Source organism: Simochromis diagramma, unplaced genomic scaffold, assembly GCF_900408965.1.
Source record: "Simochromis diagramma unplaced genomic scaffold, fSimDia1.1 OVJJ01000753.1, whole genome shotgun sequence".
Taxonomy (NCBI): domain Eukaryota; kingdom Metazoa; phylum Chordata; class Actinopteri; order Cichliformes; family Cichlidae; genus Simochromis; species Simochromis diagramma.
Genome location: NW_024387523.1, coordinates 8,909,630 through 8,924,775, shown reverse-complemented (window position 1 = coordinate 8,924,775; position 15,146 = coordinate 8,909,630). Strand labels below are relative to the sequence as shown.

At 37.7% G+C, this 15,146-nt stretch overlaps 1 protein-coding gene across 7 annotated transcripts in view; it reads right to left on the bottom strand.

The window, feature by feature from the left end:
• The window catches only part of csmd3b (CUB and Sushi multiple domains 3b), a 380,853-nt gene that overhangs the window by 273,639 nt on the left and 92,068 nt on the right, over positions 1–15,146 (bottom strand). The gene's annotated exons all lie outside the window — the stretch shown is intronic.

Genomic DNA, 15,146 nt, shown 5'->3' with positions numbered 1-15,146 from the left:
TTCATTTTTCCAATACATTTTAAATTTAAAGTACTACATAAGGTACCTTGGTTTAAGTATGAGGCCACCGTGCTGGTTTTTCGGATGTCTTTTACTGTAGGCTGTGGCTTTATTATACTTTTTGAGGTGTCTCAACCACCAAACACACAATACTGAAGCTTATTCCAGACATATTGAAAAATCATGTTAAAAGTTTACCCAGTGGTTAAATTTCTATACTTGTGAGTCCAGAGTGTCAGTGTCAGTATGTAAATATAAATGTATCAGTGGGCCGGCTACGTTTTTACTGCATTAGTACGACTTGAGCAATAACCTGTAATAGGAGCAACCATTTTTCTCTTTTTAATAGCGTATCAACAAAGGTATTGGGGCTTATCTTTCTAATCTTTGAATTCAGGTGCTTTTGATTAAATTGCAACAGCTGTATAACAGGTAGAGAAAGGAGTGAGGTTGCAAGAATGCTGGGGCACATAGTGCATAAAAATTACCAACACTTTGCTGACTCAATAACAGCAGAGATCCAAAACTCCTCTGGCATTAACATCAGCACAAAAACGATGTGTTTAATGGCACGAGTTTCCATGGTTAAGCAGCTCCTGTGGGTGTAATCTGTAGGTGGCCCAGTACTTTCGTCCATATAGTGTACTACTTATACAGAGAAATAGTTGCTTAACTTTATTGTAGAAGTAACAAGGGGAAAAGAAACACTATAGATGCCTAACTTACACAAGACCCATCTAAATCTGCAGGTTGAAGTGCAGAATTGATACGGCAAACCCTTGAGTGCAATGTTAAATTTCACATATCAACAACTTGGCTCAACTTCTTGCTCAGCTCCCACCTCAGTACTTGTGACAGATGGCTCATCAGTTAGTTTTAATATCCAAATGCACTTTCTTTTTCGGAAGGGTTGTGAATCAGAAAATGTAACTTCTGTCCATAAAAACCCCCCTTGGCTGCTCTAAACCGCATAGTCTCATTAGTTTTGGTAGAGTTTTGGACAAGTACAAATATTGCTGTTACAGGGCTGAATAAATTCATTAAGATTTACAGCATATACGTGGGCATGGGTATAATCTATTAAACATAAAATGTGAATAAAAGCATTTGCATTCAGTGTAGCATGCTAAATAAATGATACTGTTTATTTAATTTATCCTAACAAAAGTGGAATGGGTATCTGGCACAAAGCCAGTGAATGTCTTCAGGTCCTGTGCAGACCATGACATCAATAGCAATGGGCCAACCAGAGTCTGTGACTTTAATTTACAGCAGTGTAAATAAATAGCGTTCTTCAGTCAAAATAACAATTTTAAGAATCCACAATAAAATGACTTTAGCCTTCGATGGAAATTGAAATAGACATCGAGAGCATATGTCTTCAGGGTTGACGGTGTGAATGTGTTTGTGTGTCTCTGATTGTGTCAGTTTAATGTTTAGCTTTTTGTGTTAGTTTGAGCCCCAGGACTCAGGCCATATTCAGTCATTTCATTTCAATGCCTAATAACATAAGGCAAGTACAGAACAGCACTGCATACTAATGAATCGAACACACATACACACACACACACACACACACACACACAAATCCTATTAAAGGGCCTGTTGGCACAAACATTATTTTAAGGGTTGGGAATAACAATGGTCATTATAGAGTGGAAGGACACATGGACATGCATGCGCACACACAAACGTTGTAGTTATATATAAAATTCTCATGGCCTAGTGAGGATACATAGTCTATAATAGTCAGGTGACAGACAGTGATTAATTGATACATCAACACTGTGTGTGTGTGTGTGTGTTAAGGTCAGTACATGGTCTTTTAATTGAATTCTTGTATTTCTGTCTGAAGGATAATGGAGAGCGCAGCAGAGCAGACAGAAAAGCATTGTTCTCAGCCTTTCAGTGTCTGGGCGTTTATGTATCCGTATATCTGCCTGTCTCTGATCTATTCTCCAATCCCCTCTCTGGGGTGGAGATTGAAATTATTACCAGAACATTACTTGTAAGCTTTAAACATGTCCTACTGCATGTCCATGTATGCATACAAGCAGTTAACCAAACAACTAAATGAAATGTCAAACTGGTTTCAGTGCATATAGTGTTGACTGGAAATGTCGAACTCATTTTGCATTGTAAGCCACATAAGCCACTTTTCCATTAGTTTTTCATTACAACCCAGTACTACCTTGTATGCGTGCTTGTCATCATAGCAATGCATCTGCGCGTCCCATGACATAATTAATATGCAACAGGAACGCTATACAACAAAGGTGGACATCAAAGCAACAATATACCAGCTGTTCGATCTGTGGCTTTTGGCCCGACTCGGGAAACAAAAACGGTGGTTTAGATTTTCGTGAATGAGAGGCTCCCATGACTCATTGAGTGACTCTATTGACCAGCCAATTGGTGGCCTGCAGTCTGATGACATCACATTTTAGTACCTGCTTCTATCCCTTGGAACCCCGGGCAAGTAGGTACTAAAAAAGTATCCAGTACCAGGTACTATTACCAAATGGAAAACCCTAAAAGACTGTGGTGAAAGGGGCTTTATAGCCCATTTTGATCTTAAGTGAGCAGAACCAGTGAAACTGCCCTTTCTATCAGAGTAAAGAAATTTAAATACACATTTAATATCTGAGATATTATATAAAACAAGACAAGTGCAATTTCAACACTATATATTAGTTTTTCTGTATGATAAAGAATTGCTGCCGTAACAAATGAAGGACAACCAAAGAGTGAGAGAGATGCTCAAAGAATAACCGTGACTCTCTGGGCACAAATTCTAAGAAATAAATGTGTAAAATTATAGAATTTCTTGTAGCTCATTGCCCAGATTTTTTTTCTTTAACTGTTTCTATGACAGATAATAAAAGAGAGAATAGCTTTTGTGCCATTTCTTTATTAACTACTTAATTATTTTTGTGTAGTGTGAATGGCCATGGGGGAGGTCAGCAATTATTAATATCTATGTTTTCCAATTCCTTTGAATTTTATATATGTTAATATTAATATTAATATATTAATATTTTAATATATTTTAATTTCACAATTCCCTTGCAAATGCAATGTTACGTTATCCATTTGTGTTTTACTCCAGGATCAAACAGATAAATTAACTTTACATGTCAGTGCCATACATGAGTGAAGCAAAAAAAGGAAGCAGGCCTGACAAAAAAATGCTCATAGGGTGGGTTTTTGCTGATAAAGAATAACTGATGAAACACTGATAACTTCAAATTAAAAGGAAAGTGTACCCAAGGTGGTGCAGGTTCATAAATATTCTGTTAAATCAACTTAAAAAGATACTGTACATGTAGCTTTAGGGACCAGGCAACCATGGACATGTCTGCTTATTGATGTATAGAAAAATCATCACATTTATGAAATAGTCAGTCTGAGACACTTAGACACCCCAAGGAAAGAAGTAATGAATCTCTTTGGAAAAAAAAAAGATGATTGATTTTCCTTTGTATGCGTTTTGCTTTTGCTTGAGTTCACTATTGATTATTATGTCACATCATAAAGATCAAAGGAAATGACAGAAGGAAACAATGGCAAGGATAGAAAATGAGAAAAAAACTACTGTTTACCTTTCAGCAAACACTGAGACTGAGATAACGTGATGCTGTCGTGGACAGCTGATATACAGTGTGTGTCTGCTGCAACGTAATTGGATTCCTATTTTCCAAACAAATGTTTGGCTTCTATGGCACAATGTAATTAACTTTATGGTATTTAGCTCATTTGCACCAATCATAGGAACGATAAAGTCAAATTTCACCTAAGAGCTTAATAAGTTAATTTCCAACTGAATGCTTTATAAGTGAAATTACTTACTTCGCTTGGGTCTTTTATTAGCATAGAAACTCTCAAGTGGCTACGTAGCCCTGTGCAAAAAACAATGTATAAGTAGGTGGAATAATGTACCATAACTATTTATTCATTATTGTAGCACAAGAATGATTTGGTCCTTAGAAGTCTGCTCCTGTAACACAGAAAATACAGTCATTGTGAAAATAAAGTAACACCTCTTTAAATTCTTAGGTTTTAGGTATTAGGACATAAATTGTTGTTCAGAAGCAACTTTGCAAGCCTAGGCCATGTAGCTATCTTGTTTCTTTTAGAGAGAAGAAGCTTTGTACTCTAATTCCTTCCAAACAAGCCATACTTTTTCAGTGTTTATCTAACTGTACCCATATGGAAAAGAAATAGTAAAAACATATATGATTTACTCATGAAAGTGGCCACTTTCAAGAGTAAATCATATATAAATCATATAAGGCGTACATGATTTACTCATGAAAGTGGCCACTTTCTCATTACTTTCATATAATTTTTTAGTAAGTATACAAAACATACAAGTTTCATTGTATAATTTTTCAAGGGATCTTATATGTGTTTCCACTCTTGTATGCTTTTCATACAAGTTTCATACAAGACAGATAAAAACTTTATAAGATTTATATATATCTTTTCCATATGGGTAATGTCATGAAATTTAACATTTAATATGCTAAACAAAACCTATAGAATCTGAGTTGTAGCTCTTGCGTTACTTTCATTTTCTGTGAGCACGGCATCTCTGATCTTGCTGTGAATTTGCCAGGAATTTGCTAAGCCTTCTCAGATTGATGGGCAGCAGCAGCTGCTGTCTGTCTGTGATCACTGCTTTATGTCTCTCCTCCATGTCATTTTGACAACACACAGCCAAATACCCCAGACCAACATCAAAACTGCAAAAATTTCTGATGTTAGAGAAGAAGTCACCCTGATGATTAATAAATCTTAGCTATTTACCCTTATTTACCTTAGAACTGAAGCATGGTGTGCTTCCTTTTTACCAAACTGAAACATGGTACACCAAAAGCAGAGATATAAAGCGATATGAGTATGTTTATGGTTTTTATGTGGATTCATGGTCTCTATTACAATTCTTAATTTCCAGTATACTTTGTACTAGAGTTTTCCCTGCGTGCTCCTTATTTCTGTGTCCCTCATTGACTTAGTGAGTTGTTTTTATAGTTATAGTATTATAGTTACTTCCTGATTTTGAAGGTTAGATATTTATGCAGATTTCGTATTTCCACTTTCTTACTCTTTCCTTTTTTCATGCCCTTGTTGTTGTCTTTATTTAGTCCATCTATACTTTGTGTGTGTGTGTGTGTGTGTGTGTGTGTGTGTGTGTGTGTGTGTGTGTGTGTTTGTGGCGCATGTCGTTGTTTGATCTTTTATTTCTCCACTTAGTTCCTGTGCATTTGGTTTGTTTAGTGTTTTCCAACTTAGTCGTTTTCCTGTCAGCACTGTGCAGCTTTTTCTGCTATTTCTTTAGTAGTTCACAGCTTTTTTGATTCACTGACTGCCAACTTGGTTTTTTTGAGGCCTTTTTGTTCATCTTCTGAACCTGCTATGAAAATTAATGATCCAAAACATTAAGACCACTGACTGTACTTATACAGTGAATTATGATGATTGTCTCAAAATGTAGTGCATGCGAGATCTTGAAATCAATGTGAGTCTAATGATTATGGCCAGATGATTGGCTCAGAGCACCCCAACTACCCCTGCAGTGCCAAGTGTAATGGTGCAATCTAGTCAGCGGTGATGGGTGCACCTAGCAACAGTGCTAACTCAAAGTCTAAGCATTCAAGTGACATTCACGAAGTATCACAGCATGGCCTCTTTCAACAGAACAATGTGTCCTACCACACTGCACACAGTGTCCTCAGTAGAAGGAAACTGCGGAACTGACAAAATATTTAAAACGGTGGCTTGGCCTCCAAATTCCACAGATCTCAACTCAATGGAACGATTGCAACAGAAGTTTAAACATCTTTGTCTTCAGTAATTTCACCAAACCCCAATTGAAGCTGAGTGTCTGGACTAGACCCGTTGCAGGACGACTAAGGATGACTAAATAAAGAAAATCTCAATCACTGTCTACACACAAACACTATAACTCTACTCTAGAGGAAAGCTGTTAGGGGCCAAGCACTGTTTTATAGGTTGTACTATTCAACCCATGCTGTAGTGAAATGGGTTTATGTAACTGGATTGTGACTGAAGAATTCAAAATAAAGAAAAGAACCTTTATACTAAAATTCCTTAAAAAGAAGTAACAGACAGAAAAACAATTTAGAAAATCCATATTTCATTTTATTGGAACTGCTAGTATCCTGGTGACCACAAATTATCGAGTAGGAGCTATTTTTATGACACGAGGAGGAAAATATTAGGCAGACGGTCAAAATGTTTTGGCTTATTAGTGTATGTTAAAAGAAGGAAAAGAGGAAATACTACAGACACAGAAGCCCTAACTAAACACAGAGGAAATTCAAATTAGGCAATGCTGAGCCAAGTGAGAACACCACTTCTAAGATTTTGTCTAGAAATGATGTTGGAGACAGGAGTGCAAACAGAAACAGCATCCCTGCTTTCTGAGTCTTAGTTCCTGTGTCCTACTGTTTCTGTTATGTGACATACTAAAGGGAACAATTCTTCTGTCGTCCCACATCAGCGTGGACTAGTGATATGTTCAGCGTTCAAACTGAATGACTCATAATAGTAGAGCTTTAATGAGAAAAACATGCTTCTTCCTGCCCACATGGCTCAGTGCTGAACTCCAAAGAGATGGTGGGTGGCTATGGGATTCCATCAAGGCAGTGTTTTCTCACCATATGTCGCATACCTATAAAAAAGTTTCCCGAAATGCACAAGTTGTCTTGCTTTATCAATGACAAGCACACAGGTAAAACTGTGAGTTGGTTTTTTTTTGTTTGTTTCTTTTTACAGATTCCAAGGGCCATGAGTGTCCACACACTGATTATCACAAGCTCCTGTGGGAGGAATTGATAGAGCAAAGACAGTGTTTCCACAAAGGCATTATGCTTTTCAAAAAGTCCATTTGTGGCGTAGGTGAACCACCGGTTTGAGGATACTAACTCAAAGGAAATGTTGCTGTAGAGATCACCTGATGTCATTTCAGAGATAGAAACAACATCAGGGCAAACACAGAAATGGAAAAGAAATGCTCTACACAAGACAAAAAAAAAAAAAAAATCCAGCCATAAAAGAAATCGGGTGTTCTTGTCCTGATAGCGGAGGGGGGAGTATTTCAAAGCTTCAAAATCTCTAGATAAGATAGCATTTGATACAGAGGCCAGTCCAGTAAGCAGAAACACACAGAAAAAGAACTTTTCCTTTTAATTCTTTGTCTTTGCTTGTTCCCTTTGCCAATCATCTAAATCTGATTTCCCTCTGACATCCCCTTTTCTGTCTCTCTCTTCATCTCTTGCTCGCCTTTTGTCTCCCTCTCTTTAATCTGTATGTATTGCCAGCCACTGTCTCCATTCCTTCTCCAGGGGCAGTGGGCCAGCTCTGTGGCTGATCATAGTGATCCCTCCCTGAGGAATAGTCTGTCTGACACCTGGGTGACTGCCCTGGAGGTAGAGTCTGTCTGTGTGTGTCTGTGGGCGTGTGTGTCTGTATATGTCTGTGTCAAGGGGCTAATGGGCAGCTTGAGGGGATTACCAGCTTAGCCACTGGGATTACTGGAACTTCATGCACACACACACACACACACACACACACACACGGACACGCACACACGCACAGACAAAACAGTCATGTTTTCTGAAGCCATTACACTGACTTCCATCTATTTCCTGGAAATCTAACCTTAACCATACGTACTACTGTACCTTCCTTATCAGGCTAAACTGATTTACCATATGAGATACTATATGATACTCCCTGTCCCTTCTCCATAGTAAAGACACATCCCAACATCTAAGTCCCAAAACATGAGTAAGACTCGAGCACATAAACAGAAAAGGCGTGCACGCACATGTGTGACCAAGCACTCAAGCTCACAAAACAGTCAATATTATCAGACAGGCTGACTTGTTTCATAGCCTTGGTTCTCATCGGTTTGCCATCCAAATCAAACAAAGTTAAGAGGACTGAACCATGACCAAGGCAAAATGGGTTTCACCAGGACCTTGAACAGCTCAACAGGTTTAGCACACAGAATAAAAATCTATTTATTTTGAGTTTGAGTTGTCCATGGGCAGTGTCAGTCTCATGGATGGAATAAACTAACGCAATAATGACAAAAAGTCTGTCGCTCTAAAGTATAGTGGTTACCACATTTGCCTAACATGCATAAAATCCATGGTCTAAGACACAAGATTTAGGATTTAAGTGGCTGAGTATCCGACTTAAAAATCTGACAAATCACACATGTGGATCCGTCTACTGTGGCCACCCCTTGTGTAAAAGGGAGCAGCTGAAAAAACGAGGAAAAATAAGCCCAAACTGTAAAATTTAGACATACAATAAACCCATACTACACAAATTCCGTTCATTATGTTGCCACTGCTGAGAAAGCTTCCAAAAAAGACTTCCAAGTAAACACATTTGCATTGCTCTGAGTATTGAAACACTCACATTTGCATTGTCAGGCAAACATGTTTTTACAGTGCTGATTGTATTTAAAGACTCCTATGACTTTTTATGGCTGCAAGTTCTAATTGTTCTTCTTTCACGTAACTGATCAAACTGTCAAGAAAAGGCAACCTGACATCAGGCTATAGAAATGTAAAGTTCAGCACACAAAGTATGCAATAGACACACATTTCTCACTTACATTATTCTATCAGTTATTTCAATCATCGATCCACGTTTCTATTTGTTCGGTCACCCTTTTATGACGTTAAGATTTAAAGGCTCTGGTAAGAGTTGCGGTGGATATGTTTTTGTTAATGTTTTAAATTAATTATAATTTTAATAAGCTCTACAATAAAAGAACCAGATGTGAATAAGCACACAGGTCACTGATCTGGCAGTTTCTGAAGTATTGCCCTCATCAAGCACTGGCAGGTAGCCTTGTTAGTATTTAAATGTAGTTATTGTAATGGAGATTTTATTGCACATGACTGATGAAACCGCACCTATTTTCTCTCATAAGACCGAACACACCATTCAGAAAAGGACGGGGAGGAATCAATTAACACCAACCCCTGGTGTAATAAACGCACACAGACATAATCTCAACAGACTACAGTGTCCACAGGATGACACAAAGAACAGGAGCTCCAAAGACTCAAGAGAGCTCAATCACCAGGGGATTTGACTCCTGAATATTGTATTGCACTGTTAACGTTACTGTAATGATTCTAATTATAATATGTGCCAGACTGAGCTGAAAGAACAGAGCTGGTTATCAGTGCCGAATTAATGACATTTATTGGAAGAATTGAGAGAGAAACAGATTAGGTGGGGAGTGGTGGAGTCGAATTGTGAAAAGAGAGAGACACAGAGGACAGTTTAGAAACAGATATTAAGTAAAAGAGAGATGAAGTAGTGAATTACATCTATTCAATAAAAGACAGGCTTAAGACAGAGACAGATTGTGAGAATGAGAAAAGATAAAAGTGAAGGTATATCAAGAGAGGAGTTCAGAGACACAGACAGTCACTGATATGAAGTAAAAATGAGAAATGCTTGGAATTATATCAATTTTAAGTAAAAACATACTGATTGTTGAGGTAAATTATAGCTTAATGTGTATTTTAATGGACTTGGGACACCCTTCTTTCCCTGAGTTTCCTTTGTATAACAGTAACTTTTGTCATGTAAAACTATAAAAAAAACTTTTTGAATCATACTTTGCAAAAATAAATGAGAGAAATTAACAAAAAAAGTAAGAGGCACAGATGTAAACATGCAGTGATGTAATTGCTTCAAACAGAAATGTTTCTGATTTCTGAAATCTGTGTAACTTTCAATGAAAGGATCCCTCGATGAAGCACAAACGCACTCACATCAAAAAGTGTTTTCCTGCACATTGTGCAAGGCCCAGCAATTATGCACAAATCAAAGCAAGGCCTCGCAACAGTTTTGCTCAAGTTTTCTTGCATTGATCGTTTACCCCAAATTGGCTACCTGATGGACACCCACAGTGCCAAAATGTTGTTTACTGCAGTAAAAGTTGGAACAGTTCTCCTGAGAAGGTTTATTTGTTTTGTTGCAAGTTTTGATTTGTCTAAAGAGACTCTCACTGTTGAGACTGTGGCTATTATTCCTATGTGTTCATTTAGAAGAATACAGAAGAATTTCTTCTGCACAAAATCACTTTAGTATTGCATGTTTGCCACTACAGCCTCCTGTAGTGACCATACAGAGGTCCTGCTGTGTTCTTGTTTAAGTTAGTTTTTCATGTTTAAATCCTCAACAATCTCTGTCAAACAGCAGGCTGGCAACAATGAACCAATTCAAATTTTCAGGCAACAAAAAGTGGCATACACAAGGGCATGCAGGGAGAACAACCTTGGCAAAAAAAGACATGCTAAGAAAAAGACTTCCTTTTCTGTTCCTTCCTGTCTTTTTAACCTGAGCAAAGCTATTTGGATCTTCTAACACACACACACACACATATACACGCACACACACACGCCTCTTACCCCCTACAGGGCAGAACTGATGCAGGAAGAGATGAAATACCACTACCTCAGGGATAAACACACCTCAGTTCACACTCACACAAAACCTCTCACTCACTCACACGCTAAAGCACACACACACACACATACCTGTGCATCTACATATACACTTCTCGCTGTCTTCCCCCAAAAACGTGAACTCGGTTTTGCTCAGGAATATTGTCCCGACATCAAAGGCCGTATTTGTTTATTTTCACACCAATCACACATTGCTGTTTCCCATGGCCTTTGTGTTTGTTTGCCTTCTGCGCCTGTGTGCAGCAGGTGCATGTCTTGCTGTATGGCTGTGTATTTACGTTGCCTGTGTACGTTTACTTTGTGGCAGCGATCATGTGTCTCTCAGTTTCCGTGGATGTGTCCTGTGTGTGTGTAGGGAGTGGGTGGGTGTGACTTAGCCAGGTGTAAAATTGGTGCTGTAAAGGATTGAAGATACAAACTGGGCCAGAGTAGGAATAGGAAGCAGGGAATAAAGTAGCCAGTATATCGCAACCTAAAAGGGGTAAAAATAGAGTTAACAGACACATCCAAGCTTTTCCTCTCGTGACATTCAGCAATGTTTTTTTTCTCTGAATGTGTGTGTGTGTGTGTCACAGTAATGTGGCTCCAAGCATACGTCACATTACATCACATATTTATGAATATATTTTGCAATGTCAAGATCAGTTCTTGCTCAAGAAATGAGATCAAATATATTTGGGAGTTACATGATCAGATGACCATCATAATAAAAAAAAAATTTTTGTGCTCTGTATTCGGGCTACAGCACTGCTACTAGTTAATCTGCTGCATGTCTGCATTTGTATGTGCCAAGGTACACTAACATGAGCAAAAAAAAGGCAACAGTGGGAAGGAAAAACTTCCTTTTAACAGGAAGAAACCTCCAGCAGAACCAGGCTCAGGGAGGAGTGTCCATCTGGGTGAGGGGAGGAAGACACACTGTGGAAGTGAGTCAGAGATTAAGGAAATATAAGAATATAAGGAAAAAACAGAGTTTCTGTAGTTTTAAGTAGCTTAAAATTCAATTATTTTTCAACACAGCCTGCACTCTTTTAGGCAAGCGTTCTTCCTTTTTTTGTTTAAATCTCAGGAATAATTCACCAGGTTTTTTGAAGGACATTTAAAGTTCTTCTTTGGATGTTGGCTCCCTTTTGTTCTGTTCTCTGTCAAGATGATCCCACATTGCTTTAATAATGTTAAGGCCTGTTAGTGTTCCATTTAGTGCTTTTCTACTCAGGTATAGTTTTACTGCATTTGGCATGTGTGTGGGATCATTGTCTGACTGAAAAGTGAAGCTACTGTGGTGTGTTGAGTGTAGATATAACACTGGTTCATTCCTTGAGCTAAGTGGCTTTTTTATGCTTGAGTGATTCATAGGTCAGTGTTAAATGGCTTAACAAACAAACAAACAAAAAATCCTAAAAATGGTCAGCAGTAAGTCCAAGGTCTGGACTGAAAATGAGTAAAAATGTGGCATCAATAATAAAACGAATGACACTCATTACACAACCTCCTTCCCGTTTTTTATTTCAGAGCAAGACAGTCAGTAACCTGGGTTACAAGGTCATTAATTACCACCAGAGGAAAAATTACACATTTACTAAATTCAAAATGAAAGTCTTCTTTCTCTCAATTTGAAATTTTCAATTAAAAATTAAAAATGTGAAACATTTTTCCAAGTGTTTTTAGAAATTTGAAATCCAGTGTACCGTAATAAGGGTTGAATGAGAATGCAAAAAACTAATGGTAACGCATGTGTGACTTTGATCAGAAATGTTATAGCTTCAAGCTCCATAAAGACTATTAATATTTTCAAGCTGTTGCTGATAGTCTGCCACTGAATCTGTCTGATATCACAAATACTATGTTTAGGTTTCCTCCTGTGGCTTTTATTGTTGAAATGCATCTGCACAAACCTAGTTTACTTGAGTAAATGGCTTGAAAACAGATTTGCTTGCACACAACAAATCTAGCCACAGGATGAAATGGACAGACCGACAGATTGCACTGATCAAATATTCATGCAGTGACCTGCTACAACCCCACATTTCTTTTTTCATTTTGTGAACATGACTGTGCACTTACTCGATGGAAAACACAATTGTATCTGCATTTTGCACATGTAAAGCTACCATGGTATCTGAACCAGCACAAAAGTCCAAGCGAGTTGAATGAAAGCCACTAAGTCATCTGTCAGGATCCTACAGATAAAATATACACACATCAACAGTTTTGCCTGGACATTCGGATGAAGAAAGGATAACACGAAGAGGGGGAAAAATCAAACAATTTAAAAATGAGTCACAGAAGAATTCATGTATAATGTAAACGTTTACATTGAATCTGAGTAACTGTAAGAACCATGTAGTCACACCACAGTGATCAAATCCTAAATCTGGTAATTTCGCATTTTAATCCTGAAAGTCTGGTGACGAAAACCCCTTACTGTGTCTTCCATCATTTAATACTTGTATTTTATCCATCTATCCATGCATGGCCAAAAACTCTCAGATGCTCTCTTGGCGCTCACACATGATTAATTTTCAGACAGCTGGTAAAGTCTCTGAAGTCCCAGTCACGTCTTCTACTCCAACAGTTTATGTGCCACCTGATACCTTACCATGGTTTCAATTCAAAAAAAAAAAAAAAAAAAAAAAATTCAGTCACAGAAACTTGTGACCCAGTATCCAAAGCTATGCACAGTGGGAAAACTGGTATACAAATATTGCGCTAACCCACGTCCTCAATGACAGAGATGTTAACAACATGCACCATGGGTGGCCACTGCCCTGTCTGTGCACTGCACTGTCCAGTGCTTTAAATGTATTGTTCAGCTGAGCAGATTCAAAGGGAAGCATTTGGAAGGAATGTTGAGCATGACCCATGTTGCTCTTGATGATGACCCACTGCTCTTAGTTGCATTAAGTAAAGCAGATTTTTGACTTTGGTTTATTTGATTATCTGGCCTAGAAAGTCTGAAAACCAAGGGTATCTGGCATGAACTGCATGTTGCATGAATAATTGGAGTACTGTGTTGTTCATGCAGCATTCCTTGAAATAAATCAAAACACAGACCAACTAAAACTGAGAAACATGTTAAAGTACTGTTTCCACTGACTGCCCATGAAGTTGTAGGTAGTCATGTAAAAAACAAAAAAGAAAACAAACAAAAAAACCCTCACACCTTTTTTTCAGAGAAATAACATGATTCATAGTGTATTAGAAAACGTCTCAGTTTCTCTACCAGAAAAAGACTATATGGACGAAAGTACAGTGACACCTACACCTCAGCACTCAGCGACCCCACTCTGTAAATTTACATGGTCTGTAACTTTATGGCTGAGTTGCTGTGTTTCCTAAATGGTTTTGCTTTGCAATAATACTACTTCACTTTGTCAAGACACTGTGGATCATTTGTGAATTAGAGTATTTTTTTTTTAAAATAAGTTATGCAGAAATTCCAGCCTGAAAGCCTGATTTGAGCCAGTTACTAATTGCATAAAAATGTCTTGAATGTGTTAGTCACAGTGTGTGATCCCCAGATGTTTCCTGGCTTATATGAACTCCATTCATCATATCTATTTGTTGCACCAAGATCAAGAAGAGAACAGGCAGGTGAGACCATCCCAAAGTTCAAAACCCAGTTTATCACAGTCAATAATTTTAACTTCCAGCTAGAGTCAATAAATAATCGACTGGGGCAGAGAGGAACTGTTATTTCAAAGTTGCACTGGGGCTTTTTTTTATCATGCAGAAATCAGGGAAGGTGACCTTTACTCACTGATGGCAACTTGCAGTGGGAAAAATGTTTTTATACCTTGATTAATGTGATTGTAGAAGAAATTCACAAATAGATTTAATTTCCAGTTGATAGACAGCATCACCTTTGATGTTGTCAATAATAATAGTTATTTAAAAAGAACAGATATTTACTGTTAAAAAAATGCTTTTACTTTCAGATACTAGTCAAGGTGAGACAGGTGGCGACAAAAATGTAAAAATGTCATTTCAACTTTACCACAAAGAAACCCAAGAATTTAAGGCTTTTTAACTGAAAAAGAAAAAAAGAACGGTGACAGTTTTAATGCATTTTTTTAAAAAAAATTACTTTTACAGCAACGGTCAAGCTTGAACCATGAAACCCAAAATAACTGCTTTTAGGCTAAAAACTACTATTAAAAAGTGGAATATTTTAATATTCATATTTTCAATAACACAAATTCTTCTTATTTTTTATGTATCGATTGTGACACCTATATAGCTGAGATACAGTGCAGGGCATTTTCCTTTTTTTTTGCAGTTCTCAAATTGCAAAGGATTTGGAAAAAATATGAAAAAAAAACAAAAAACAAAAAGAAGGAACAGAGAAATGTGTCTTTTTCTAAGCTCATCGAATATTTTTCTATCCAATTTAGGGTCGCAGGAGCCTAAACTGTGTCACAGGGTGAGAGGCAGGACACACCCTTTACTGGTTGGCTGTCTATTACAGGGCTAACACAGAGAGACAGACAACCTTTCACACTCACAGCCAATTTAGAATCACCAATTAACTTAACAAGCATGTCTATGGACGGAAGCCAGAGCACCAGGAGAGACTGCCACACAGAAAGGCCTCAGTCAGCTGGAGGACCTTACTGT